Source organism: Saccopteryx bilineata, chromosome 1 (assembly GCF_036850765.1).
Source record: "Saccopteryx bilineata isolate mSacBil1 chromosome 1, mSacBil1_pri_phased_curated, whole genome shotgun sequence".
Classification (NCBI taxonomy): Eukaryota; Metazoa; Chordata; class Mammalia; order Chiroptera; family Emballonuridae; genus Saccopteryx; species Saccopteryx bilineata.
The window spans coordinates 220,807,793-220,835,717 of record NC_089490.1 but is presented as its reverse complement, the minus strand read 5'-3'; the positions used below and the strand labels follow the sequence as shown (position 1 = coordinate 220,835,717).

Sequence of the window (27,925 nt, the reverse complement as noted above, 5' to 3'; positions counted from 1 at the left end):
CTCCCCACCACGAGACACAGTCTTCTTTACATCTGCTGTCTTGGAGGAGTGGCCCTGCTGTGGCTGAAGGAACCAGTGCCCCCGCCAGAGCCCAAGTCAGCCTGGCATCCCAGGCCGTAGCTGAGTAGCCACTGGTGGTCTTGGTCTGGATACTCATGATCAGTCTCCCACCAGCCTTCAGCCAGCTCTCCCCACCCTCCAACAGCTTGAGGCTGGCAGCAGTCTCCACGTCCAGAGCCAGCTTGACGTTCATGAGTTCCTGGTACTCAAGTAGCTCAGAGGGGCTTGCAGCTCTGCCAGCTTGGCCTCAGCCTCCTCGAGGGCCAGTCCCCCATGCTGCTCGGCATCAGTGACAGCTGCCCCCAGGAAACCTGTGACCTTGGAGGCCCTCGATCTCAGCCTGGAGTCGGCTGATGTTCAGGCTCATCTCAGAAATCTGTCTTCGTGTGACACAGGTCATTCCTGTGCTTCCCAGGCAACACCTGAAGCTCCCCAAAGTTGATCTGGGACATGGTCTTAGCCTCTGCCTGGCTTCGGTTGGCAGTTTTCTTGGACTGAGCCTTGACCTCGGCGCTGATGCCGTTCAGATCCAGAGAGCGGCTGTTATCCGTGGACAGCACCATGGACCTCTTGGAGGTGGGGCTGCATCTCATGAATCTCCTCATGCAGCTGCCTGCAGAAGTGGATCTCCTCAGTCAGCCCTTCCAGAGGGGACTCCAGGTCTACCCTGCTTGTGCAAGCATCCTCCACATCCTCGTTGATGTGGACAAATTCATTCTCCATCTCTGTGTGCTTGTTGAGCCTGTCTTCATCCTTATCCTTCAGGTCCTCCACCAGCCCCTGTGTGTTGCCAGCCTCCACCTCCAGCCTCAGTTTCTTCTGGGCCAGCATGTCTAACTGCCTCTGAAGGTGTAGCTCTTGGATATGTTGGCCATGTTACTGTGGGTCATCTGCTGCTGCCACAGGAGTTTCACTTGTCTCTAGAACTCTGTGGCTTCGGGCTTACACCTAGTCAATAAAGGAAGAGGCTTGATTTTGAGGCTCTGGGTCTGCTCCTTCTGGCTGTGCATGGCCTGGGTGTTGGGTTCTACCTTCAGTTTCAGGAGCTCAGCAGGCTCTGGTTCCCTTGGACAGCATGATGTTCCCCATACTCCCAGCCCTGATGTAACCCTTGGCCAGCTTCATGTTGGCACCCAGGCCAACCCGGTCGCTGTCACTCACCTGGGAAAAGAAACCAATGTGGTGCCAGGCCCACTTGGGCAGGAGCTGCTGCTGAAGGCGCGGGAGCCAGGGGTGGACACCTTGTAGATCTCCTGGGTCACCCTGTGGAGATGGTAAAGCTTAGAATGGAGGCAAGGAGGTTAAGCCAGGCAAGTAGACTAGGGAAGGAACCCATAAGCTGCTTCTGTTTGTAATACTTTCTAAAAGAGACAATTCAGTAGATGTTTGGTGTGAAAACTGTCTTCATTGTATATTTGTCTGTACACATGCATACAAGTGTGCTCTATTTCTCAGGACAGGGTGTCATCCCCTGGGGGCCATCTAGACCCCAGTAGGTAGAATACGTTGGTCCAGGAACAAATGGAAAGTATTCCCTACTTAACATTATTCCCAGTGACCCACTGGTAAATTTACATCTCCCATTCCTGCAAACCCGGTCTCTGTGGGTTGAGAGGCCTTGCTAAATTGTCTCTTTTAGAAAATATTACAAACAGAAGCAGCTTATGGGTTCCTTCCCTAGTCTACTTGCCTGGCTTGATCTCCTTGCCTCCACTCCAAGTTTTGCCATCTCCACAGGGTGACCCAGGAGATCTACAAGGTGTCTACTCCTGGCTCCCACGCCTTCAGCAGCAGTTCCTGCCCAAGTGGGCCTGGCACCACATTGGTTTCTTTGCCCAGGAGGGCAAAAAGGGAACACTTCTACCAGGGGACCCGGCAAGTGTTCTGTAAATTCTTATCTATGGCCGCCAGTTGGGCACTTCAGGCCCCTCGTGCCAGGGGAGAGAACAGCATGCACTGAGAGGAGTCAGCACCTGCACAGGCATAAGGCCAGGCTGCTCTGACACAAGCAGATGGAGGACATGGTGACCTCCAGGGACATACTTGGGCTCCTCCCAGTGAGGGAGGGTAAATAGAGAAGATCAAGACCCCAAAACCAAGTGCAGTAAGAGGGCAGTAGTATGTCCAATCTCTTTCTCTCCTAGGTTTTCCCTGGAACTGTTGCCCCGGGGCCATGAGGGGCTGATCACAAGTTACAGGAAGTAGTTTTAAGCAGCATGAAAACCATGGTGGATGCTGGGATGTCACCCTGTCCTTCCTGTCACTCAGACCAAACTTTGTCATTTTCCTTTGCTATTTTCATTCTATCTTGTCATATGTTTTATCTGTTAGTACCAATCACAATATTGAAAATCCAGTCACTTGCCCCGACCTCTGATGTTTGCAGCAGCCTTCAGACCACCCTGCCCTGCCAAGCCTTGCCTGCTGGGACGCTACTCAGACACACTGCCCTGGTGTCCCATCAAGAGTGAAGAGCTTATTCTGTGCTGCAGGGTATCTCTGTGAGGACTGTCCCCACCCAAGTCACATCTTCCAGCTCTCCCCCAGGGATAGAAGGTATAAAGAGTCAGCCCTCCACCCAGCTTAAAGTAGCTCTAAAGGGAATGGCATTTCTGCTGTGCCCTTTGACGTTGGCAGAGGCCTTGGTTTGGACTGTATGGCCACTTCACATCTTATTCCCAGGCCTGCTTCTTTCCTTTCTCTTCCCCTTGTGTTCACTCTAAGAGCTCTCCTGCACTAACATCCTACACACTAGTCTCTCTTCTTCTCTGCTTCCCAGGGATCCAGATCTACAATAGGAGCACCTAACTCTGTGGCTTGAAGAGAAGACTAATTACCTCTGATGTGTGACTGTCTCAGCAAAGTGCTCAGGCCATCTTAGGTGAACATAACCCTGTAGCAAGAAGCTGGGGCACAGGCGCATCTACAAGTCTAGCACATGAGAGGAAGAATTCAGGGCAGCCTTCCCAAAATGGAACCGTGAAAGCTGTCCTTCTTGCCTCTTGAAATAATGCCTCTGCAATCATGACAGGAGAGTCACAGCAGCAGAGGAAGTGGCTGGATGAGGAGAATTGAAAATATCACAATGAGGAAGAGATCGGATACACATAAATTTTAGGAAAATTAATTTTTCACCTGAGCAAATACGCCCAAGTGCCTATTCCCAGAATGAATGTGAGCAGTGTGATATTCACAAGGCTTTCTAAGAAGGTGTGCACACAGCTGTCTTCCCTCCAAGGCTGGAAGCCTCAAGTGATCCACCCTAACAAAAATAATACTTGCTGTTAGCAATCTGGTGGCCCTCCAACAAACACTAATGATTAATTTTTGCATCTATAATTTCTTTTCTTTTTGTTACCTGACATTTCCATAGTTGGAGTCGTTTATCTTCTTTTTTATTTTATTTTTTGTATTTTTCTGAAGTTAGAAGTGGAGAAGCAGTCAGACAGATTCCCGCATGTACCCGACTGGGATTCACCCGGCATGCCCACTAGGGGCAATGCATTGCTCCTTTGCAGCTGGAGCCATTCTAGCACCTGAAGCAGAGGCCATGGAGCCATCCTCAGCTCCCAGGTCAACTTTGCTCCAATGGAGCCTTGGCTGCAGGAGGGAAAGAAAGAGATAGAGAGAAAAGAGAGGGGGAAGGGTGGAGAAGAAGATGGGCACTTCTCCTGTGTGACCTGGCCGGGAATCAAACCTGGGACTTCCATACACCGGGCCAACGCTCTATCACTGAGCCAACCAGCCAAGGTTAAGTTTGTTTTCTTAAAAGAGAAAAACTCCAACTAAAAGTGACCTAAACAAGATTATTTAATTCTCCCTCCTGCCATTACGTGGCCCTTCTAGGCCAACAGGAAGAAGTAATAACAGAGTGAGTTCACCTCTCCCCAGAAGCCCACACACCTGCTTCCGTCTCATGGGCCAGAACTCAGACCAGCACCACATCGCCCAGCACATGGGCTGACAATGGTGGGTCTTTGCCAGCTGGACCTGTGCCTACAGAAAACCAGGTCCTGCTCCTCTGCGGGAAAGGGATACAGGATGCAGGGCAATTAGCAGTTAGCATCACCACAACCTTCCCAGAACACTTTTTCTTTTCATCTGCACTTCACCCCAGACTCCTAACCACCCACCTCTGCTGCAAACTTTCATGTGTCCTGACACTAATGAATAATCTAACACAGCTCTCCCATTTGCAGAGGACAAGATAGACCAGGCCACCCAGTCCCCATCTCCTAATCCCCTAAACTCACTTCACTCCTGAGAATATCTAAAATCTACCTTCTGCGCAACCTTCCCAACACCCAGCCGTTCAAGGGTGTTGCTCACCAGCCACCAGTGAGCCTCCCATTCCTACCTTGCCTCAAGCTAGGGTTCCACCTGAGTCCCTTACCAACCGTCCTCCGGGTGCAACTAGGGATTTCCCACCCCTGAGATCTTCTTTCATTCTTTACCACAAACCCAGAATTCATTGATTGTCATTCCCATCCCTTCTCTCTTTCTGCTGTTCTTTTTTTTTTTTTTTTGTATTTTTCTGAAGCTGGAAACGGGGAGAGACAGTCAGACTCCCGCATGTGCCCGACCGGGATCCACCCGGCACACCCACCAGGGGCAACGCTCTGCCCACCAGGGGGCGATGCTCTGCCCCTCCGGGGCATCGCTCTGCGAGACCAGAGCCACTCTAGCGCCTGGGGCAGAGGCCAAGGAGCCATTCCCAGAGCCCAGGCCATCTCTGCTCCAATGGAGCCTCGACTGCAGGAGGGGAAGAGAGAGACAGAGAGGAAGGAGAGGGGGAGGGGTGAAGAAGCAGATGGGCACTTCTCCTATGTGCCCTGGCCGGGAGTTGAACCCGGGTCCCCCGCACGCCAGGCCAACGCTCTACCTCTGAGCCAACCAGCCAGGTCCTCTTTCTGCTGTTCTAATCAAATATTCACATCCTTAAGAAGCCAAATAAAGCCCCATGTTCTCAGGGACGCACATCCTGCTATTTGTCTCCCCGACTAGATAAAATTCATCAGAATTGTGCAGCCTTCATTGTCATTCATGCTTATTGAAAGCTTATTATTAATCTACTCAGGTCTTCTCTCCCTAATTCTGCCACAGTGGACTTGTTAATCCGCGTTTCTATTCCTTAGGGTTACCATAAAGTTTAAATGGCCTAGTTAAGCCTCCCAAAATACCTTCTACACCCTTTTATCCTTCAGAATGTTCCAGGGCACTGCCCTAACTTGGGTTTTCAGGCCACACAGAGTAGGCATGTAATGAACACTCTGGCCGCATTTTCTCTACTAACTCTTACTTTGTTTGACCTTAAACTTTACCAGGGATGTAATTCTGTACTCCCCAAAATTCTGTGAAGAATGAAAGATGGTGCTATATTTTTCTGGGTGACATGGAGTAGCCATATTTTTAGTATTTTAACTCTTATTTTCATACCATTTCAGTATTTTTTATGCCAAAACAGAAAATAGAGCACAGACTGCATAGCTAGAAAAATCATCCAAGCGCTTTCCTGGGTCTCCTGTTGCATATAGATCTCCATTTGGATGCACTATTGGAAACACCAACTAGATAAATCAAAGTGAGGAGAGAAACTAACTCTGGGTCATCTATGGTAAAGTATTCCTCAGGAGGTAACAGGCTCTCCTAGCCTGTTCACCATCAGATACCAGGTATCAACTTAAGACACAATTGAACTATTAGAAAAACACCTGGTCTGGCATCCTATTTTACCTAAAGGAAGATAAAAGAAAGAAAGAAAACAAAATGCAGTAAAAAGTTGGAAGACAAGTAATTATACTTTCCCAGTTTTCACACACATATGAAAAGGTATAGGAGCAGGCCTTGGCCAGTTGGCTCAGTGGCAGAGCATTGGCCTGGTGTGTGGAAGTCCAGGGTTTGATTCCCAGTCAGGGCACACAGAAGAAGCACCCATCTGTTTCTTCACTCTTCCCCCTCTTCTTTCTATCTCTTTTTTTTCTCCTCCCACAGCCAAGGCTCCACTGGATCAAGTTGGCCCTGGTGCTGAGGATCGCTCCATGGCCTTGCCTTAGGCACTAAAATGGCTCTGGTTACAAAGGAGCAAGTGTCCAGATGGGCAGAGCATCACCCCATAGGGGTCTTGCTGGGTGGATCCCAGTCAGGCGCATGTGGGAGTCTGTCTCTCTGCCTCCCCGTTTCTCACTTAAGAAAAATACAATAAATAAATAAATAAATAAATAAATAAATAAATAAATAAATAAATGGTGTAGGAGCCTGTTGTATGACACTATAAACTGGAAATCTCTAGAAACCAATATGTCTGGTCCTGTCCATATAATGTTTGGTCTAGGAACTGGCAGAAACATTCCTATAACTTCATCAGGCTTTTGTCTATTTGCTGGGGTTAGTGAGAGTTTTTGGAAAGCCATTACCTGTTTTTTACTGGGTGTTTTCTAAGTGCTGATGATTTGGCAATATAACACCTTTTATTTTCTTATTTATCTGATAAAAGCCAATAGGTACCATTAAATTGGCTTTTGAGGCAATATTATTTTTTTTTTGCAATCTAAAGGGAAACATTCAAATAAAATGTGCATAATATTGTTTTAAAAACTTTGTGTCTATTGGGTTTTGTGAAGATATTGAAGCCAATGTGAAAGTGTATGAAATTATAAACATATAATGACAAAGTACAAAGTCAGGTAATAGACTATGAAGAATAAACTTAATTTTAAAAGTAGAGGGGAGGGGCACAAAGAAACCCAGATAGAAGGTGATAGAAGACAATTTGACTTTGGGTGAGGGGTATGCAGCATAATCAAAGGTCAAAATAATCTGGAGATGTTTTCTCTTAACATATGTACCCTGATTTATCAATGTCACTGCATTAAATTTAATTTAAAAAAAAAGTAGAGTTATCACTGACTTTCCACATTTAAAAATGTGTATGGTCACTACTCTCAGAAAATGTTTTCTGTCGCTTTAAAAAACAAAGAGTTAGCATTAATCTGGCTGCTTTTATTAATATTGTGTTGATTCAACCAGGGACTAGACATTCGTAATATGACCTTCCAAAGGGCCCATCTTTAACAAGTACCACATAGATTCCAAACAAGTATGTGAGTCTCAGTTTGATGAGCCTCTAGAAATGGCTGATAAAAGAAGCTGTTCTAACAGCTTGAATTCAGGATTTGGCAAGTGTCACAGATAATAGCAGGCAATTTTGGAATAATGTAACAAATTGATGATCCCTGTCAGATTAGAGCACACATTTTTATCAATTTTAAAGGATTTGCTGTGACTTGTGGAGCTTTAATTATTATAAACAATAGACCTAATCAATTTGTATCTTATTTGACAAAAATTAAAGTTTCTTAAAAAGTTCAAAGTATTTTCCATTCGAAAAATCTTGAGTTTTTAATTTATAAGGAAAAGTTAAAGAGGACCTTCTTAGGAAAACATTATTTGTGTATTTAAAACATTCAATGTTTTTGGGGTCAGGGACAGATATAAGATGTGGTCAAATTTTTTACTTTTCCAATTAGTGACTGTGGCGGTAAGTACATTACTCATTTTCTCTATGTTTAATTTTGCTATCTCTTCAATGGGCTTTATTCAGCACACTTCACAAGGCTGTCCAAAGTTTGAAGTGAGATATTTGGAAAGTGTTTACATAGTGCATGACATGTGATGAAGGTCTCAGGTATGTCAGACTTTATTTAATACACAGGTATCTCTTACTGTCACTGTCCTAATAGACTAATGGTGGCTCAGTGAGTTCAGAGTAGTCAATTTGTTCATTGTTGTTTCTTTTTTTTTAAGTTAGAGGTGGGAAGGCAAAGAGACAGACTCCTTGTAGCATCTAACTGGGATCCACCCAGCAAGCCCTCTATGATACAATATTCTACCCATCTGGAGCTTGCTCCTTTGCTTGGCAACCAAGCTATATTTTAGCACCTGAGGTGAGGCTATGGAGCCATCCTCAGTACTTGGGGCCTACTTGCTCAAGGCATTCAAGCCATGGCTGAAGGAAGAGAAGAGACAGAGAGAAAGAGAGAGAGAGAGAGAGAGAGAAGAGGGCAAGGTGGAGAAGCAGATGGTAGCTTCTCTTGTGTGCCCTAACTGGGAATCAAGCCCAGGACTTCCATACATAGGGCTGACACTCTGCTGCTGAGCAAACTGTCCAGAGCCCACTGTTGTTCTAAAGCAGTGTCTGGCCTGTTGTGAGTGCTGAATAAATACCACTTGTGATTGGAGAACTGCTTTCAATACTATGAATAACTCTATACCTATAAGTTTGGTATCTTAGATAAAATGGATTAATTCCTTGAAAGAAACAGTCTATCAAAACTCACACAAGGAGAAATAGATAATGTAAGTTGACCTATAGTTATAAAGGAACTGAATTGATAGTTTAAAATCTTCCAGAACAGAAAGTATCAGGCCCAGATGGTTTCCTTGGTGATTTATACCAAATATTTTAGGAAGAAATAACAATTCTACACAATCTCTTTCAGATAACAGAAGCAGAAGGAATACTTCTTGATAATCATTCTATGAGGCCAGCATCACACTAATATCAAAACCAGATAAGGACATTACAAGAAAGGAAACAAACAAGTTATATCTCTCACGAACATAAATGCAATGCTCCTCAACAAAATATTAGCAAACTGAATCCAACAAAGTATAAAAAGAATTATACACTGTAACCAAATTGTATTATCTGGTATACAGTCTGGTTCAAGATTTAAAAATTCATTAATCCATTTCATTAACAAGCTAAAGAAGAAAATATCTATTATCATACTAATAGAAACAGAAAAAGCATTTGGGAAAACCCAATCTATGCTAAGAACTCTCAGAAAACTAGGAATAGAAGTGGACTTTCTCAACTTGAGAAAGCATTATCTACAAAAATTTACAGCTAATATCATACTTAATGAAGAGACATCAAATGTCTGTCTCCTGAATTCTCGATCAAGACATGGATTTCCCTTCTCACTACTCCTATTCACATTGTACTGGAAGACCTAGCTAGTGGAATAAGAAAGTAAATAAAACGTACACATTGGGAAGCAAGAAATACAATTGTTATTGTTCTCAGATGATACGGTTGTCTATGTAGAAAAATTCCAAAGAATCAGTAACAACAACAAAAATCTTTTAACTAATAAATGATTCTAACAAGGTAGCACAACATTGATCTACAAAAAATCAAATCACTTTTATGTACTAGCAATGAACAATTGGTTTTGAAATTACAAATAAAAATACCCTTTACATCAGCACCATAGAAATTAAAATTTTAGGTACAAATACAGCAACATATACATAACATATATGTGAAGACCAGATTAACTTAAATAGGGGAGGAATCTTTGAAGAAATTTACTGAATTTTCAGGGGGTATTACATTTACTTGTTTTCCTTACAACCCACTGTTTAGAGACCTGTACATGCAAAAGTTTGTATTCTTTTAACATTATAACAATAGCTTTAAAGGCTAGATCCATGAACACTGAAAGGGAAGCTTCACATTTCTTATGGGAAATCCACCTGTGAAAGATTCTTCTTAGGCGATATCACTGTTCTCCCTGGGAAACCCCTTCATTCATTAATTTGCCTATTTGTGTAGTCATGATATCAAAGCCATATGACTTGAGACAAATTGGTTGACCTTTCTGAACTTAGTTCCCTTTAGTAAATGAGATATTACTCATATCTACTTCATTGATTTATACTGAGACTTAAATAAGATAATCAATCTAAAAGCCGTTAACTCAGTGCCTTGCACATAGTAAACATTAGCTGTTCTTTGTTTTTCTACTTAATCTTTGAAGTAAAAAGGGAGAAAGGAAAAGGGAAAAGAAAACCAAATTGTTGTTCCCTTTATCCCAGTCTGATACTGCATGGAGACTGCGGGCAGAGCTGCCTGTTTGCTGCTGGACTGACATGTATCTGCACACCCACAGGACCATCACCAAGATGAAGTGTAGGAGACAAAGGCTGAAGATGAAAGTGAGCAGATGTACCAGAGAAAAAGCACATGAATCTTGTCATCAAAATTACATCTAATTGGTTCTTGCCATGGCAATGAAAGGAAGAAGAAGAAAAGGAGAAAGAAAGAAAGAAAGAAAGAAAGAAAGAAAGAAAGAAAGAAAGAAAGAAAGAAAGAAAGAAAGAAAGAGAAAGAAAGAAAGAGAAAAGGAGGGAGGAAGAAGGGAAGGAAGGAAAGAAGGAAAGAGGATGGAAGGAAGAAAGAAAAGAAAGAAAGAAGAAAAAGAAAATCCAGATTGGAAATAAAGAGGTAAATGACAGATGACAATCTTGAAAATAGATAATTCTAAAGAATTTACTTAAAAAAACTCTTAGAACTAACAATAAACAAGTTCAACAAGGTTGCAGAATATAAGATCAATATACAAAAATTTAATTCTATTATCTATAATAACATCAAAAGATCAAAAATGAAATTAAGAGAAATTCCATTACAATAGTACTCAAAAGAATAAAATATTTAGAAATAAATATAACAAAAAAAATACAATGCTTGTATACTGAAAACTATAAAACATCAGTGACAGAATTTACAGCAGACTTAAATAAATGGAGTGAAATCCCATATTCATAGATTGAAAGATTTAACACTATAAAGATGCCACCATTCTCCAAACTGATCTGCAGATTTAATATAATTCCTGTCAAGATTTCACTTTCCATTTTTTGCATAAATTAACAAGCTAAGCCTTAAAACATGTAGATATATGCAAAGGACTTCAGTATTCAAAAAAATCTTGAAAAAGAATAAAGTGTGAAGATTTATATTTTCTGATCTCAAATCTTATTACAATAATACAGTAATCAAGACCATGTGGAATTGACATAAAAGTAGATATAAAGATCTATGAAATAGAATAGAGACCAGAAATATTGACCTTTGGCAAAGGTACCAAGTGAACTTAATGGGGAAAACGAGTCTTTTTCAACAAATGGTGGTGCATATTTACATGCAAAAGAATAAAGTTGGACTCCTATTGATTATCACATAAAAATTTTAACTCAAAATGTGTAAACTTAAAGTAAAAAGCTAGAACTATAAAATCTTTAGAAAAAAACAAAGGCATAAATCCTTTTTTTTAATGTTTATTTTACTTATTTTAGAGAGAGGAAGGGAGAGAACAAAAGAGAGACAGGAACATCAATCTGTTCCTGTATGTCCCCTGACTGGGGATCAAACCAGCAAACTCTGTTCTTTGGGACAATGCTCTAACCCAGCGGTTCTCAACCAGTGGCTTTAGGCGACCCCTGTGTTTTGGTTGTTCGACCCCCGCTGGGGTCGTGACCCACAGGCTGAGAACCGCTGCTCTAACCAACCAAGTGTTTTAGTCAGGGCTAAATCTTCTTGACTGTGGAGTAAGCACTGATTTCCTAATTATGGCTGTGAACCTAGGAGTAGGGATGGAGGTGGAAAAAGTGCCATCTTATTATTCCTTGTACCTTGACAGCCCGTGGTACAGTGCCTGGGACACAGTGGTGTTCAATTTGCATTTGACAGATTAAATTATGATGGTGTTCCTGTGGGAAATTACAACCAGTTTTAGGATAATACTTCATGATATTTGCCCAGAAATGTCCTGTGGCAAAAAACAAACAAACAAAAAAACCAACAACAACCAAAAAACTAGATTGCAACAAGGTGCTATTCATCTGTTCCTTATTATGTTGAATGACCTGCTGCACTAATATCACCCACTCCTGTTCCTTGTACCCACATGGAAAGAGGCAATTGCTCTGTCTGATCATCCAAGAAAAAAATAGAATGATCCTTATAGTAATTAGTATCATAATTATAAATATCAGTATTCTAAGTGTTTTATACATAGTCTCATACATACAACAAACCTATTAAGTATGTACTATTATTATCTGCATTTTAAAAATAGTAGAAAACAGACTCTGACTTGTCCCAAGTCACAGGGTTTGGAGGAGGGTCCAATCCCAGCTGTCCCGCCAGTCACTTGCAATGCTGCCACTGTGTCAGAACAGAGAGTGAGCATGTCCAGTGCCCCTTCTCTCTCTGAAATGTCCTCAGGGTCTGAGGAAGGTCCCCCAGCACTCCTTAGTCCCAGCCAACAACTTTTTACATAAATAACCATTATTTATCTGTAAACACAAAATAATATGTTTTGTTTTCCTAGTGTTTTTATTCCTATTTTTTTGTGACTAGCCTTAATATCTCCAGAAAATTGCTAGCAGCACAAAAATGAGATAACTTCATTCCCAAGAGCTTCAACTGCTTGTTTTGTATTGTCAGCCCGGCAGGCTGTCCACCTGCTGGTCCTGGTGCTTGGTGGACTCTGCAGTCTGCACCTGAGGCAGCATGTGCCTCTGTGATCTAAAAAGTAGCTCATTGCATGGTGTTGTGTTGTGCAGCTTTCTTGTCTTGTGTTATCAACACAGTGAAATTGATATTTAATGGTGGTGAGGATCATCCCGGGGTCATTTCAAAGTCGTCATTGGCAATTCCCCTTCCAACACTGAGAAACATAACTTAGTGCCATTTTCGGCATATCCAGTGCCTCAATTCATTTTTCTTTCTTTCTTTAATCATATTTTTTTTGTTTGCCTGCTCAGAATGGCATGGACTCACCTTACCTTACAAGACGGCTTGCCAACATTCCCCAGTAAGCTAGAAAAGCAGCAGTGAGGCAGTCTCCCTACGACTGGGTTCTGGGTTTTCCCACCAGGCCTGAAACAACAGACTCCACTGATTTGAAAGGAAAGCATTTTTGCAAAGCACATCTCACAGATATTTGTACAAAGTAATTCCCAGAATGAGCTCTTAGAAGGGAAATATTTATATACATTAAGTTGGCAACATAAATCCTCAGAACTTTCCATTAATTTCTTTTATAAATAGTCTGGCATTTTTGCCACTTAATTAAATGGGGGGATAGTTCTGTTCATGCTGAGGCTTGCCTAATCAATTTTAACTAATGTTTATGTATATTTGAAAATCTTATTAAGCAATTAATATTATAACAAGGATGATTCATTTTCAAAGGGAAAAAGAGCCCATAAGCATTGCCTGTCCTTTGTTTTCAGTTTCTCTGTTTCTTTCAGGATTCTGCAAATGAGCATTGTTTATATTTTTGGCCCCATTTCCATTTCCGTGTTAACAAGGATCCTGCACACAGACGATGTGACTTCATTAGGTTCAAGGCTGCAGGAGGCTGGTGGGCCTCTGAAAGTGTGCCCGAGAACGTCCCCATGAGGAAGCAAAGGGAAAAAGAAGCAACAGGCCAGATAGGTATGTTGGCTGTTTTCATCCTGTGCCTTTAAATTTTCAGTGTTCCACTTTCCTTTCTATTCCAGATACTTAGAGTCATCTCTGACCAAAAGCAATGGAACTAAATAAATAGGCAAGTGTGGAATGTGGCAGAAGCCTTAACCAGAAAGAACTGCCACTCCATTTATTTTTATTTTTAAATTGAATTTCTTGGGGTGACACTGGTTAACATAATCTTACAGGTTTTAGGTTCCCAACTCCACAACACATCTCTGTATTCCACACTGTGTGTTTCTCCCACATGTCAAGTCTTTATACATCACCATTTAATCCCCTCATACCTCCACTTCTTCCCTCCCATCAAACAACACACTGTTGTCTGTGTCCATAACTTCTTTTTTTTGGCCTTTTTTTTCTTTTTCCCTCTGTCTCCTTCTCCCAGCCCCATGGACAAAATGAATTACTCCATTTCACACCTGCAAACTTGGGGCTGTCTGCCCCCAGGGCTAAGCTAAGGCCTCTGCTTGGACCTATGTCTCCCCAAGTCCCAACTGAGGCACTCAGTGACCTTGGGCTCCCTTGCTCCAGATCCAGGACCATTCTCCTCCCCTCCGACTTCCAATAACACGTGGTGGGCCTGGTGCCAGCAGGCAGAATGCTACAGTGCTCACCAAGCAGTTGTATATGGGCTAAGTTTTAACAGGCTAGCATTTAGATTGGGAAGGTAGTCTTTAACCCTGGAATGCAAAGCAAGCGACGATGTGGGTGTCAAAGATGAAATCTACCCCAGTGAATTAATATTAATAACTAACAGCTACCTAGTGTGTGTGTGTGTGTGTGTGTGTGTGTGTGTGTATGTGTGTGTGTATGTGTGTGTGTATGTGTGTGTGTGTGTGTGTGTGTGTGTGTGTGTAATCTCATTGCAAAATGAAATGAAACCACCCAGGAGGCACTTAGTGGTAATAATAATAAAGTAGCTGTCCCATTGTAACAGAGAACAATACCGAAGTTTTCTTTTTTTTTTAGATTTTATTTATTGATTTTTAGAGAGAGGAGGGAGGGGAGAGAAAAACAACAGGGAAGAAGCAGGAAGCATCAATGCATAGTAGTTACTTCCTGTATGTGCCTTGACAAGACAAGGCCAGGGATTCGGACAAGAGACCACAGCGTTCCAGGTCCACATTTTATCCACTGCGCCACCACAGGTCAGGCCCTAGGTTTTTTTGAGGAAGGCCAATGAGTTTTTCAAGGACACTAACACATTAGCAATTCAGGCCCACGTCGATGACATCAAGTCAGTGCTGTCCCCATTCCCCCAGCAACGAGGCCACCTGGGTGCTCAGTGCTCTCAGACCTTCTGTACTTGCAGTGGCCTAAGCTGTGTCTATTACCCAGGACCCTCAAAGTCCCAGCAGCTCTGCAGGGCCACCTCCTGTGCTACTGGGTCCTCTTATGGGGGATGGGGGTATCCTACAGTGCTCACCCTTCCCAGAGCCCAACCCCATAGGAAGAGCAAGTCCTCTCATATTTCATTGACACCCCTCAATTAAGTCCCTATTCTATACATTTTTCACTAAATTTCTTAAGGTTTAAATTTTTTTTATTTTAAACTTGTGCTTAATTCATATTATTCTTTAACATTACAGTGATAAGAGCAGTATGAAAAATATAATAATGGCTTACAATCTCTTCCAACCAACTGAGAAAATGGCAGAGCCAGGAACAATGTGGCAGGAAGCCTCCCCGACTCACCCCTCACAACCATACAGAAGAGGGTCCACTGAATAAGAAATCAGAATTGAAGACCACTCAACCTGCCAGTAAACAAATCTGATAATAAATGGCAAGCCCCTAATACCAGTTAATATGTAGAATTACTGGATACAGAACAGAAAATAATGTGTGAAAAATAATTAAAATAAATACAAAAAAAAATGAGCAAGCAAGAAGGGGCTATCATAAATGAGTAAGGAGATCTAAAAATAACTAAATATAACTATTAGAAATATCAAATATAACCTTTAAAATTAAAATTGCAATGAACAGGCTAAAAAGTATGTTAGACACAATTGGGAATTAGTGGATGGTAAGCCAGACTGGAAGTAACTATGTACTTAAGTGGAAGATTGAAGAGAGACAGAAGATGAAAAGTATAAAAGAACGACAGCTAATCACTGATGAAATGTATGAGTGAAACAAAGGACTGGATGAGTAGCCAGTCTGAAGAATAGTGTGGTGAGTGAGGGTAGACAGCACTGGTCATGTGCTGGGCCAGTGTGGAAGGTGCCTTGGCCAGTCCACCAGGGAAGACAGCATAAAAAGGTAAGAACTAAAGAAAATGCTACAGGTGAGGAATAGGATTGAGGGCACTTGGCCAAAGAGACATAGAGGGAAATTTCTGTACCTCCTACTGAAGGGAGAGAGCACTGAATGTCCAGAGTGTCTCTCACTAGATGATTTGCTTAACCGATCGTTGAGCTAACATTATTTTCTCTTTTGTCTTCAAATGAGCAAGAGTTGACAAGTCTGTTTTCACAAGCCAGCTATTGGTTATTCTAGCTCCTTAAGGGCAAAATACACATTCAGCGTTTGTCTGTACATGCCTAGAGTTCAGTATGTCCCCAGTAAATACTTACTCGGTGAGTCCTAGTGACCATATCAACTAAAACTCCTGCATTTGGACAGAGTCCTGCATGCTCACCTGCATACTTGCATATATGTCAGAGTCACTTATTTTCAGGGTCTTTCTAGCTCTATCATCTTGTTTGATGTGGTCCAAATTGCAAAGACAATTACTTGTTCCTCCGAAGAGCCTCCAGTGACCTAATTAACAAAGTTCACATACATACACATATGACTGACAGCCCCTAACAAAAGCCTGTAAAAATAAACGTCAAGATTGGAGGAAATTGGCTCACAGACCACAGCGACTTGCTCAAAAGATTTTATGGAATTGTTTTAAGTTTTTATTTATTTATTTATTTATTTTAGAGAGAGAGAGAGAAAGGGGGGAGCAGGAAGCATTAACTCCCATATGTGCCTTGACAAGTACCAGACAAGTGCTGAGTTTTGAACCAGCGACCTCAGCATTACAGGTCTATGCTTTACCCACTGCACCACCACAGGTCAGGCCTGGAATTGTTTTATTGACCAAAAGGTAATTCTATATTGATATGAGTTTGGACAAGGTTAACAAAGGGTTTTTCAGCAGCAATTTAACTTCAGGGCATTTGCATTAAGACAGATGAACAATAGTAGTGTTAAAGTTTTAAATATATGTACATATAATCTGCATAAATTTCAAATTGCTAAATGAGAAAAAAAGAGTCTGATGTAATTTCTTCTTCATTTAATTCAAAGTCCAAGAAAAATTAACTTTTTCTGAGATATATTCTTATTCAGTGAGCACCCCAACCTTCACTTTTCCCTCAAAGATTGGTCTTTATAATTACTTTTTTTTTGCACTCTTAAAAGAAAGACATAGTTTAAAGAAAAAGAATTCAAAATAGGTTATATTTTGTTAATTCATTGACGTTGATCATTTATATTCTTAATATCACATATGCCATGGTAAAACTAATTCCACTCAGTGGTTTCAGCAAAGAGTCTTGTTGTTGATAATAATTGCTAATCATTCTTAAGCATAAAAATGAAACACATTTTTAGACAATCATTACATTACGTAATGAAAAGAACTTTTCAAGTCTAATATTTTAGCTTTGTGATAAAATTAATTATACTTCAAGAGAATTGCAGCTCTTTTTTTTAATTTCATTTATTTATTTATTTATTTATTTATTTATTTTTTACAGAGACAGAGAGTGAGTCAGAGAGAGGGATAGACAGGGACAGACAGACAGGAACAGAGAGAGATGAGAAGCATCAATCATTAGTTTTTCATTGCGCGTTGCAACACCTTAGTTGTTCATTGATTGTTTTCTCATATGTGCCTTGACTGCAGGCCTTCAGCAGACCAAGTAACCCCTTGCTGGAGCCAGCGACCTTGGGTTCAAGCTGGTGGACTTTTCCTCAAACCAGATGAGCCCGCACTCAAGCTGGTGACCTCAGGGTCTCGAACCCAGGTCCTCTGCATCCCAGTCCAACGCTCTATCCACTGTGCCACCGCCTAGTCAGGCTGCAGCTCTTTTATATTAGATAGCTTGCTTGCAGAAATAGATTATTAACAGGTAAAACATATTGGAAGCAATAAAACATTAATGGTGTCCACATCAGCAAGTTTTCAAAAGACACATTTCATACGGCCTCCATTTCAGTCATCAGTTAGCCAGCAAAGCTCCTCGCTCCTTCTGGTAGGAGGTCCTTGGCAATCACTGGAGCTCATGAGGACACAGGGTATGCAATCAGGCCCCTCTCCTGCACTCAGCAGGAGATGAGTGGCCTCACCTCCTGCTGCCCAAGAACAGGTTCCATTAGGAGCTCAACTTGCTAATGTCTGATCTACACACTTTTTTAATGTAAACTGCATCTGTTTTTGCCTATTACTCTGGAGAAAACATCCCTTCTCCTATCTATGGTCAGTCCTTCAGTGTCTGTGTGGCTCGTCTGCTCTGGCCCATGCTTCACACCAACAACCTATCCTTTTCCTGAATTTTTTTCTACTTACTGATTCCACTTCATCAGCTGTTGAATGTTGGAAGTCTCTTGCATCAAGTGAATTAATTCACTTCTGCCTGTGCCACTTATCCTGGCTGCCGTCCTGTCTCCTCTCCTTGAGTCAAAAAAGTGACAGTCATTATTGTGTTCTCTCAACATATTGCCTTCATTTCTTCACCTCCCAAAGTCATTCTCCTCTACCTGGCTGTCCCCAGGCTCTGTCAAAACAACTTCACAGAGGTCTCAGTGACAGTTGTGACAATAAATCCAATGGGGAGTTTTCAGGCTTCAACTCACTTTAGCTTTCAAGAGAGCTGTCCCCATTTCTCCTTAAATTGTCCTCTTCTGTGGGGTCTGAAAGCACCGTACCCACTGCTTCCCTCTGGCCACTGCCTATCCCACATGGTTGCTCCATCCTTCTCTGTGTGCCCTTGTACCCAAGGGGATCCTCAGGAATTAGCATCAGGCCCCCTTGTTTTCACTCTATACTCCTCCTTTAGACAACTTCATGGCTTCAGACACCACCCAAATATCAATGAGTTCCATTTTCAGCAGGAAGCCCAGACCTTTTCTTTGAGTTCCAGTGGCAACACATCTAACTGCATAGCCAGCATCATCACGTGGATATCGGAAGAGACATTATACACAGTATGTCCCAAACAAAAGTCTCTTCCTGCAAACTGATCGCCCTGCAGTCTTCCATATCTCAGCAGAAGGCACGGACACCAACAGGCTGTGCATCCGGAAACCTGAGAGCCAACCTGGACACCACCATGCTTCTTCTCCAGCCCACTTTGCACATAACCAAGCCCTGCCATTCACCTACTTCCCACACATCCACCTCTCTCTGCACCCACCAGCCTAGGCCAAACTACCACCGTATCTTACTGGGGATAACTGGCCCTGTCCATATCCAGTATCAACCTTCAATGAGGGCTTCACAGCACAGCCACAGTAAACATCTCCAACACAAGCCTGTTACTTAATTCTATGACTGAAAACCTTTTCATGACGAGGAAAAAAATTCTCAGTGTGATCTCCATGCCCCTTTCTCTCTCTACTCCAGCCTTCTCTCTGTTATTCTTACCCAGTTTCTCAGCACTCTGCTGATCTTTCTTGCATTTATCACAATTTTTATATATCTATTTTTTGAGTAGTTGATTATCTGTTTACTCCAAAAGGCTATTTTTTATAATTAGGGTCAAAATCAGGTATATTTTGTTCAATAGTTTATCCCAGTAGTCAGCAAACTGCGGATCACAAGCCATATGTGGCTCTTTAGCACCTTGAGTGTGACTCTCCCACAGAATACCATGTGTGGGCGCGCAGGTATGCGTGGGGGCGTTGGTCGAGTGATGGGAGACACGGGGCAGGCGGCCCCGGGATACGCAGCACAGGGGAAGCACGCAAGTCATGCACGAGTTGAGTGAGCCAGTCAGTGAGTAGTCTCATGTGCTGTGGTTAGTGCAAGTTGCATCCACAAATCACGCACCGGTGATGAAAGTACCTACTTGAGCATAAAGTTACCTGTATTTTTCCAACCAGCTGCAAAACCGACAGGTATTTTTGTCATCAGTTTAAAAATTGTAATTATTTTGATTTGGTGGCTTTATTATTATAAAAGAAAACATTTTTTAGGTACCCTGTCTGACATGGCTACAAAGAAGAAGCAAAGAAAAACAGAAGACAAAAACTGTGAATTTAAAGTTGATTGGATGGAGACTTTCACATTTATTCAAAACTTAAATGGCCTTCTGACCTGCTTATTTGTCAGGAAAAATTGGCACATAACAAGAAATCAAATTTGGAGAGACACTTTACAACTAAACATGCGTCATTTAGTACTAAATATTCTGTAGGTGATGCAAGAAAGAAAGCAGTTGAGGAACTTAAGAAGAGTCAAGAAAAATCAAGTTCTGTATTTAATTATGGGATGCAATCTTCCAACAATGTTAATATTGCAAGTTTTGTGGTTAGTCAAGAGATTGCTAAGAGAGGAAAACCGTATATAGACGGCAAATACATAAAAAGTTGTTTTATAAATGCATCCAAAGAGCTATTTCGGGATTTTAAGAACAAAGCAGATATTCTAAAAAAATTTAAAGAGTTACAATTGTCTGCTAAACCAGTGAAAGACAGAACAGTCAAAATGTCTTCGAATATAACCATCCAGCAAGTCAAAAATCTTAAATTGGTTTCAGCTTTATCAATAGCAGTTGACAAGTCTTGTGACAAAAATGATACAGTGCAAGTTTCACTTTTTGTATGATTTATTTCATCTACAGGTCCTAAAAAAGAATTTTTAGGATTATTGTCACTCAAAGGTCAAATACATAGAGAGGATATCACAAATGCTGTAATTGAGTGCATGGAAAAACATCATATTCCACTCAATAAAATTGTCTCAATTTCAACAGACAAGGAGAAAAGTATGACCAGCATAAGAAAAGGGTTTGTTGCTATTTTGAAAGAAAAAATTAATCACGAAATACATACTTACCATTGCATCATTCATCAAGAAGCACTTTGTGCGCAGACATTTACAGAAGAAATTTGCAAAGTTATGGAATTGGTGATTAAGATTATCAACTTCATTATAACTAAAGTTCTTAATCATTGCCAATTTAAAGAATTTTTAGTTGAAATGGAGAGTACACAGATCTTCTGCTGCATAACAAGGTACGTTGGTTATCAAGAGGAAACGTTTTGAAATGTTTTGCTTCCTATTAACAGAAATGAAAGCATTTCTCCTTGAGAAGGGTGTTCACTATTCAGAACTAACAAACAATCAGTGGATGCAAAAATTTTATTTCATGGTAGATGTTACATCTCATCTAAATCAGCTTAATCATAAACTACAGGGGAAAGGAAACACAATTTTTTCGATGTTAGAAGTTATTTCATTCGAAAACAAATTATCTCTTTTTGCTTAATATTTTTTAAAATATTTTTTACTTTATTAATTTTAATTTGGTGACATTGATAAATCAAGGTACATATGTTCAGAGAAAACATCTCCTGATTATTTTGACATTTGATTATGTTGCATACCCCTCACCCAAAGTCAAATTGTCTTCCATCACCTTCTATCTAGTTTTCTTTGTGCCTCTCCTCTCCCCCCACCCCCTCTCTCTCCTTTGTTGCCCCCTCCCCACCCCCCACCCCACCCCCTCATTACCATCACATTCTTGTCCATGTCTCTGAGTCTCATTTTTATGTCCCATCTATGTATGGATTCATATAGTTTTTAGTTTTATCTGATTTACTTATTTCACTCCATATAATGTTATCACGGTCCAGCCATGTTATTGTAAATGATCCAATGTCATCATTTCTTATGGCTGAGTAGTATTCCATAGTATATATATACCAAAGCTTTTTAATACACTCATTCACTGACAGACACTTGGGCTGTTTCCAGATCTTCGCTATTGTGAACAATGCTGCCACAAACATGGGGGTGCATTTCTCCTTTTAGAACAGTGCTATGATGTTCTTAGGGTATATTCTTAAAAGTGGGATAGCTGGGTCAAAAGGCAGTTCAATTTTTAATTTTATGAGGAATCTCCATACTGTTTACCACAGTGGCTGCACCAGTCTGCATTCCCACCAGCAGTGCAGGAGGGTTCCCTTTTCTACACATCCTCGCCAGCACTTATTCTGTGTTGTTTTGTTGATGAGCGCCATTCTGACTGGTGTGAGGTGATATCTCATTGTGGTTTTAATTTGCGTTTCTCTAATGATTAGTGATGTTGAGCATTTTTTCATATGCCTATTGGCCATTTGTATATCCTCTTTGGAGAAGTGTCTATTCATTTCTTTTGCCCATTTTTTGATTGGATTGTCTTTCTGGTGTTGAATTTTACAAGTTCTTTATAGATTTTGGTTATTAACCAACCCCTTATCAGACGTATTGTCGAATATGTTCTCCCATAGTGTAGTTTGTCTTTTTATTCTGTTCTTATTGTCTTTAGCTGTGCAAAAGCTTTTTAGTTTGATATAGTCCCTTTTGTTTATCCTGTCTTTTATTTCACTTGCCCGTGGAGATAAATCAGCAAATATATTGCTGCGAGTGACGTCGGAGAGCTTACTGCCTGTGTTTTCTTTTAAGATACTTATGGCTTCACGGCTTACATTTAAGTCTTTTATTCATTTTGAGTTTATTTTTGTGAATTGTGTAAGTTGGTGGTCTAGTTTCACTTTTTTGCAGATAGATGTCCAATTTTTCCAACACCATTTATTAAAGAGACTGTCTTTACTCCATTGTATGCTCTTACCTCCTTTGTCAAATATCAGTTCACAGCACAAATGGTCTGCTTTAAATGACTTGGAGAAGAAAGATATGTTGATTTTTAACACCTGGAATAGTATTACTGATTCATATAATTAGCTAAAAAAACTAGCATTTGCTGTTCTTTCCTTATTCGGGTCTACATATTCATACAAACAATCATTTTCAAGCATGAACTTTATCAAGAGTAAATTGAGAAGTCATCTTATTGATGAATTATATTGAATTTATTGGGGTAACATTGATTAATAAAATTATAGGTTTTGGGAGTATAATTTTTAATAGTTATACAGGTTTTGGGAGTACAATTTTTTAATAAAAAAATATATAGGTTTTAGGAGTACCATCTGTATATTGTGTTATGTGCAGCACCCCAAGTCAGCCTTCTTTCCGGACCATTTATCCCTCTGTTACCATCTTCTTTCTTCCCCTCCTTCTTTCCCTCTGGAAATCACCACGGAAAGGTATTGTTTATTTTTTCCAAAGTTGTACTTGTGTTTTTTTCCTGATATATGGACAGGCCTGAATATGAAATTTCTCATGGATGTACCGTTACCTTTCCTTGATTCCTAGTCTAAGGTTAAGTAAGTACTTGTTTACACTGTTGACCAATTGTCATTGAGTTCACTCCCTAGGTCCCCAAGGCATAGTTCCCTTGGGGATTGGCAGCACAGGTGTGTCATACACATATCTGCCAGGTTAGTGCAGGCAAAGGACTCCTCACATGAAGAGTCTATGACAAGCCCCCTATGCTCCATAAAAGTCACATATCAGTCATCTGCCTCCCTTTTTCTAGGAAGAACAGCTTAATTATGCCAATAACAAGGAAGGAGGAAATATAACAGAAATACTCAACCTCATCAAAACAATGTCAGATAAAATATAGAACACCCACTTAAATCTGAATTTCAGATAAGTAATTTTAATGTAAGTATATTCATGCAATATTTAGATATATTTATACTAAAAAATATTTGTGGTTTATAAAAAATTTAAATTTACCAGATGTGCTGTATAGTATTTATTTGCTAAATATGATAACCTTAACCAAAATCCACCCATTGATTCATTTATTTATTCATAAATATATTTTGAGTGCCTGCTTGGGGCCAGTCGCTGTTCTAGCCGCTGGGTCTCAGAAGATAACAAAACAAGACCCTCACCCGGATTTTAGTCCATACAAAACCCACCTACCACCCTGCAAACAATGTACTCTGTCAAATAACACACAGTTAGTTGCCTCGGTAATATGTGTAGTCTCCTTGTTAAAATACTCTTTTCTTAAAAGAATAGTCACCAAAATGTTAAACAGTGAGTATCATTGGATTTAGGAGTTTGAATGATTTTTACTCTTTTTCCTACTTTTGTGCATTTTTCATATTTTATAAATGAGTCCATATTACGTACAAAAACAATACAAATTGTTCCATAAACTCAAGTTGCCACAGTCACTTTTTCAACTAATTTTCAGTAATGATTCAAGCCCCGATCTTTGTCATTATCAGGAAGTCCATTCTCTACCTCTGAGCTGTTCCTCACCTCTAGGGCAGAGTTTCGGTCCCCAAGCAGGGCATCCCGGGGTTTCCCACGGCCCCCTATAGCCTCCATCCCTATGCAGGATCCCAGGGCAGGATCTGAGCCCTGGGGCATGCTGCCTGCCCAGTGCAGTGGCTCTCCAGTAGGTCCACCCACTCCCTTCATGTGAAATGAACTCAATAAACTCCCAAGTCTGCGGAATTGAGGGCTTAGATTTTTCCATTACCACCACTAACCACTTTTCGGGGACAGTATAATGGAAGCTTTGAAATGAGCCCGGAGACCCGTCAGGAACCTTGAGGACTGGTACCCATGTTGAGAAACCAACAGTTCCCTGCAGGGGCTCAAAGCCCTCTCTAACTCTTCTTTCAGTTGGGAAAAAAGTACCAATTTAATTTTTAAGAGCACCGCACTTCATCTATAAAGGATACATAAAAATAACAAAACAGATGACAGTAAATCCACATCCCCCATTGACCCATGGACTTGATGTGTGTTTCTTAAATCCTTGAGTCAGGAAACACTTCCCTGAAATCACCTATATCTTATTGGGTAACTCATAAAGGTGAAATCACCCACTTGGGCTAATTTTTAAAATTACCAAGGTCATATGTCTCAACTTATACATTTTACTGAAAGCTTCCTATTTTTAAATAATATTTCATTGGTATCAATACAGTCTCTTATGCCTAAATAATTCATACTCATCTTTATATGATTTTTAAGAAAGTAGTGATTGCCTTAATCAGAATTGTCATCATGATCAAAGCTATAGAAAAAGATTTTCAATTCATATATCACAGGTTGTAGCTAACGTTTGGATCAGAGTAAATCATAGTGATAAACCACATGAGCTCGAATCTCGTAAGGGCTAAGGCACAGAATTTTAGTAAAGATGGTCAACAGCAGGCTTTCATTTTCTAATGCAGGAAAGGGAGACCCAGAGAGGCAAATGCACAAAGTCCCACAACTGGCTTGTTATTCATTCACCCATACATTAGCTGAAAATCCCTACACATCAGCTCTGGGTGCGCAATCCCAAGAGGAATGCATTGTGCCTGGAATCATCTCCTGGGACCAGGACCCAGACCTCTTCACTCCCAGGCCAGCACGCTTCTCTCCCTGGAAAGAACAGGCTGTTGGATGGGCCTCTGCTCCCTTAGAGAAGTGGATGCCATGTAATGTCTGAGAGGTCACCATCATGGGTCACTTACATTCCATTAGACTCCTAACCTCTCTTTGAAAAGAAAGATTTGGAAAATTATTTCCTAAGTCACACAAATAACTGAATTCAACAGAATTATAAAATTCCCACATGATTCTGAATGTTCTGTCCATTTCAAGCTGCCATTAAATCCTTTGTGCCTCAGAGCAGGAAAATACAGTGCATTATTAATTAATTAATTAAAAGTAAGTTTTTTCTTTCTGTGTTTCTGTGTTGCTATGATTTTGTGTTTACATAGATTCTAGGGTCACCCTGAATACACCCCCCCTCCCCCATATTCCCCTCAACATCTCCCTTGCCCCCCTCCCTATAGCACCTCCCCCCTTCCCTTCAGGTTTATCCTCTCCTATCATCCCCTTTCCCTCTGTCTTTTTTTCCTCTGGTCCCTTTGATTCCTCCTCTGTCTCAATTCAGTTCTTCAGTTCATATTGTTCCTTGGGTTCCTCAAATGAGTGAGGTCATATGATATTTTTCTTTTTCTGCCTGGCTTATTTCACTTAACATAATAATTTCCAAGTCCATCCATGATGTTCCTTCTTTTTCATAGCCTCATAGTTTTCCATTGTATATATGTACCACAGCTTTTTAATCCACTCGTCCACTGACAGATACAGCCATCCCACTTTCAGGAATATACCCCAAGAATACCATATCACCAGCTGAAAAAGAGAAATGCACCCCCATGTTTATGACAGCATTGTTCACAATAGCAATGATCTGGAAACATCACACAGTTTTCACTTGTTTATGTAGCACCTCAGGTTCGTTTTTGGGGATTATTGCATTATTTATTAATTTCTTTGCTGTGCCTGGCCTGTGGTGACACAGTGAATAAAGCGTTGACCTGGAACGCTGAGGTCACCAGTTCAAAACCCCAGGCTTGCCTCATCAAGGCACATATGGGACTTGATGCTTCCTGTTCTTCCCCCTTTCTCTCTCTCTTTCTCTCCCCCCTTCTAAAATGAATAAAAATAAAATCTTTAAACAATAATTTCTTCACTGGGTTTGCCTTGGCTCCCATCGAAGTCCCAAACCTCTTCTCTAAATAACCAAAGTCCTAGTTTTGTGTCTTAATTCTCAACTACTCTGAGTGAAACCAATGATTTTCTATTTCCTTATATAAAAATAAGAGATTTTTAAAAATGTCTTCTGGCTCTAATAGTCTGTAAGTCTAAGATTGTATTTAGTGGTTAAAAATTCAGGTTTGTTCTTTTGATTTTTATTATTATTACCTTTTTAATAAAACAAAACAAAACAAAAACAAAAACAACAACAACAAAGGAACCTAATAAATGCCCTATCAGGGAGAAAGCATGAATGAGGTCAGTAAGCTCATTCCCTGGCTGCTCTATGCAGGTGGCAGGCCCCAAGGGTTAAAATGAGGTGTCTTTAGAACTTCCCTCATCTCTTAAGGCCTTTGCTATTAAGCTAAGAGCATCCATTTTTCGTTCCCTTCAACACACAGGAGAAAATGATATAAACACAGCTCAGTACTTACTGGAAGCAAACAACTTCCTAAAAATCCATCTTCAAAGCTTATAATTTTCAACCGACAAGAAGCAATTCCTTTACCTCCAATGGGCATCAGTCTCCTGTCTTCTTAAATAAACGGAAAGGTGCAGCCTGTCACATGACAAGCCAACAACCAGACCCAATTTAAGAAGAAAAGTGAAATAATCAACAGTTTCAGACTGCAGTTTGAAAAGAGAGGGGGGATCTGATGACCCTGGCATGTTCATCCTTTTCTGCTTGAGGGGAATTAAAGGGTATTTATGAGAACTGTCCTCTGTTACTAAAGTCAGATGGTTGCTTTGGCCCTTCTAAAAATGTTTTTTAATATTAATTTTTCACTAATGACATTTTAATGCATCAGTGATAAATCCTTGCCAATGGCCTGTTCCCACAGCGTCGGGCAGTACATGGGGCTGTAATAGGCCTGACCCCAGTCCGTCACCTGGACCAGGACCATGCATCACCCAACGCTGAAACCAATCTGCACCTCCCTTCCACAAGCTGTTATCTCAATGCGTCCTTGTCCATCAGTTCTAGAGAATTCTGTGCAAGTGTCTAACTTTTCCAGGATCCTCACCGGGAGAGGCGATCGGGAGTGTGGCAGGGTGGGCTGCTGTCCATCAGAGAAGTCAGGTGAATCCACCATTGTCAGCTCCAGGGAACACACAGGGGCAGCCCATGTGGCCTTTGAACCCATGGCCCCCCGTAACAGTCACCAGATTAAACTCTGGTTGTGGGCAGGCTCCTGCTGAATTTGGAGGATCCCTATTTCAAAGTCAACGTCAAGTGATACAGATGACTCTGTAAAATGAGGATTTTACAGAGGAAAAAAAAACATCGAATGGCTTCTCTGACTCTGATTGTAACCTGCCACACGGAGGAAGAAAGGGGAAGGAAAGTGGAGAGGAAGGAGAGGAGATGCGGCAGTCCCTCTGGACACTTAGCACCATCAGAGGGGACAGTCACAGGCACCCATGAAACTCGAGCTGCCTCTGCTTCTCCCGTAAAATGTGTACAAACATTTGGAATTAGCTTTCTGTGATTTTACAGGCCCATTCATTTGTTCACTCACACACATCCATTGCCAGGTACTAGCCGAGGCTTAGAGAACACGTGTGGTTAATTACTGCTCAGAGACTATTATCCATCAGCTCTGTGAGACTGAGTCTCTCCTAGTTACCGTTAGATTATGAACTTAGCATAGTTCACGCCTGATGAAAGCCAGACAGGGATGGAGAAAGAAGCAGAAAATGAGGGCGGGGGCAGGAGGGACTACATCCCAACTCCAGCATTTAGGGAAACAGCTGACCAGAGTTTAGTCCTGTGTGTGTTAGATGTTGTTTACACACATAACAACAAGTAGAATGAATGTGACACAGCCTGACTCCACTGTGTGACCAGAGTTGTCTGTGTC

General features: G+C 41.0%; 1 pseudogene; it reads right to left on the bottom strand.

Moving 5' to 3' along the window:
• Positions 1-26: 26 nt before the first annotated feature.
• LOC136319465 (keratin, type II cytoskeletal 8 pseudogene) lies at positions 27-27,208 on the bottom strand (annotated as a pseudogene).
• Positions 27,209-27,925: the final 717 nt, after the last annotated feature.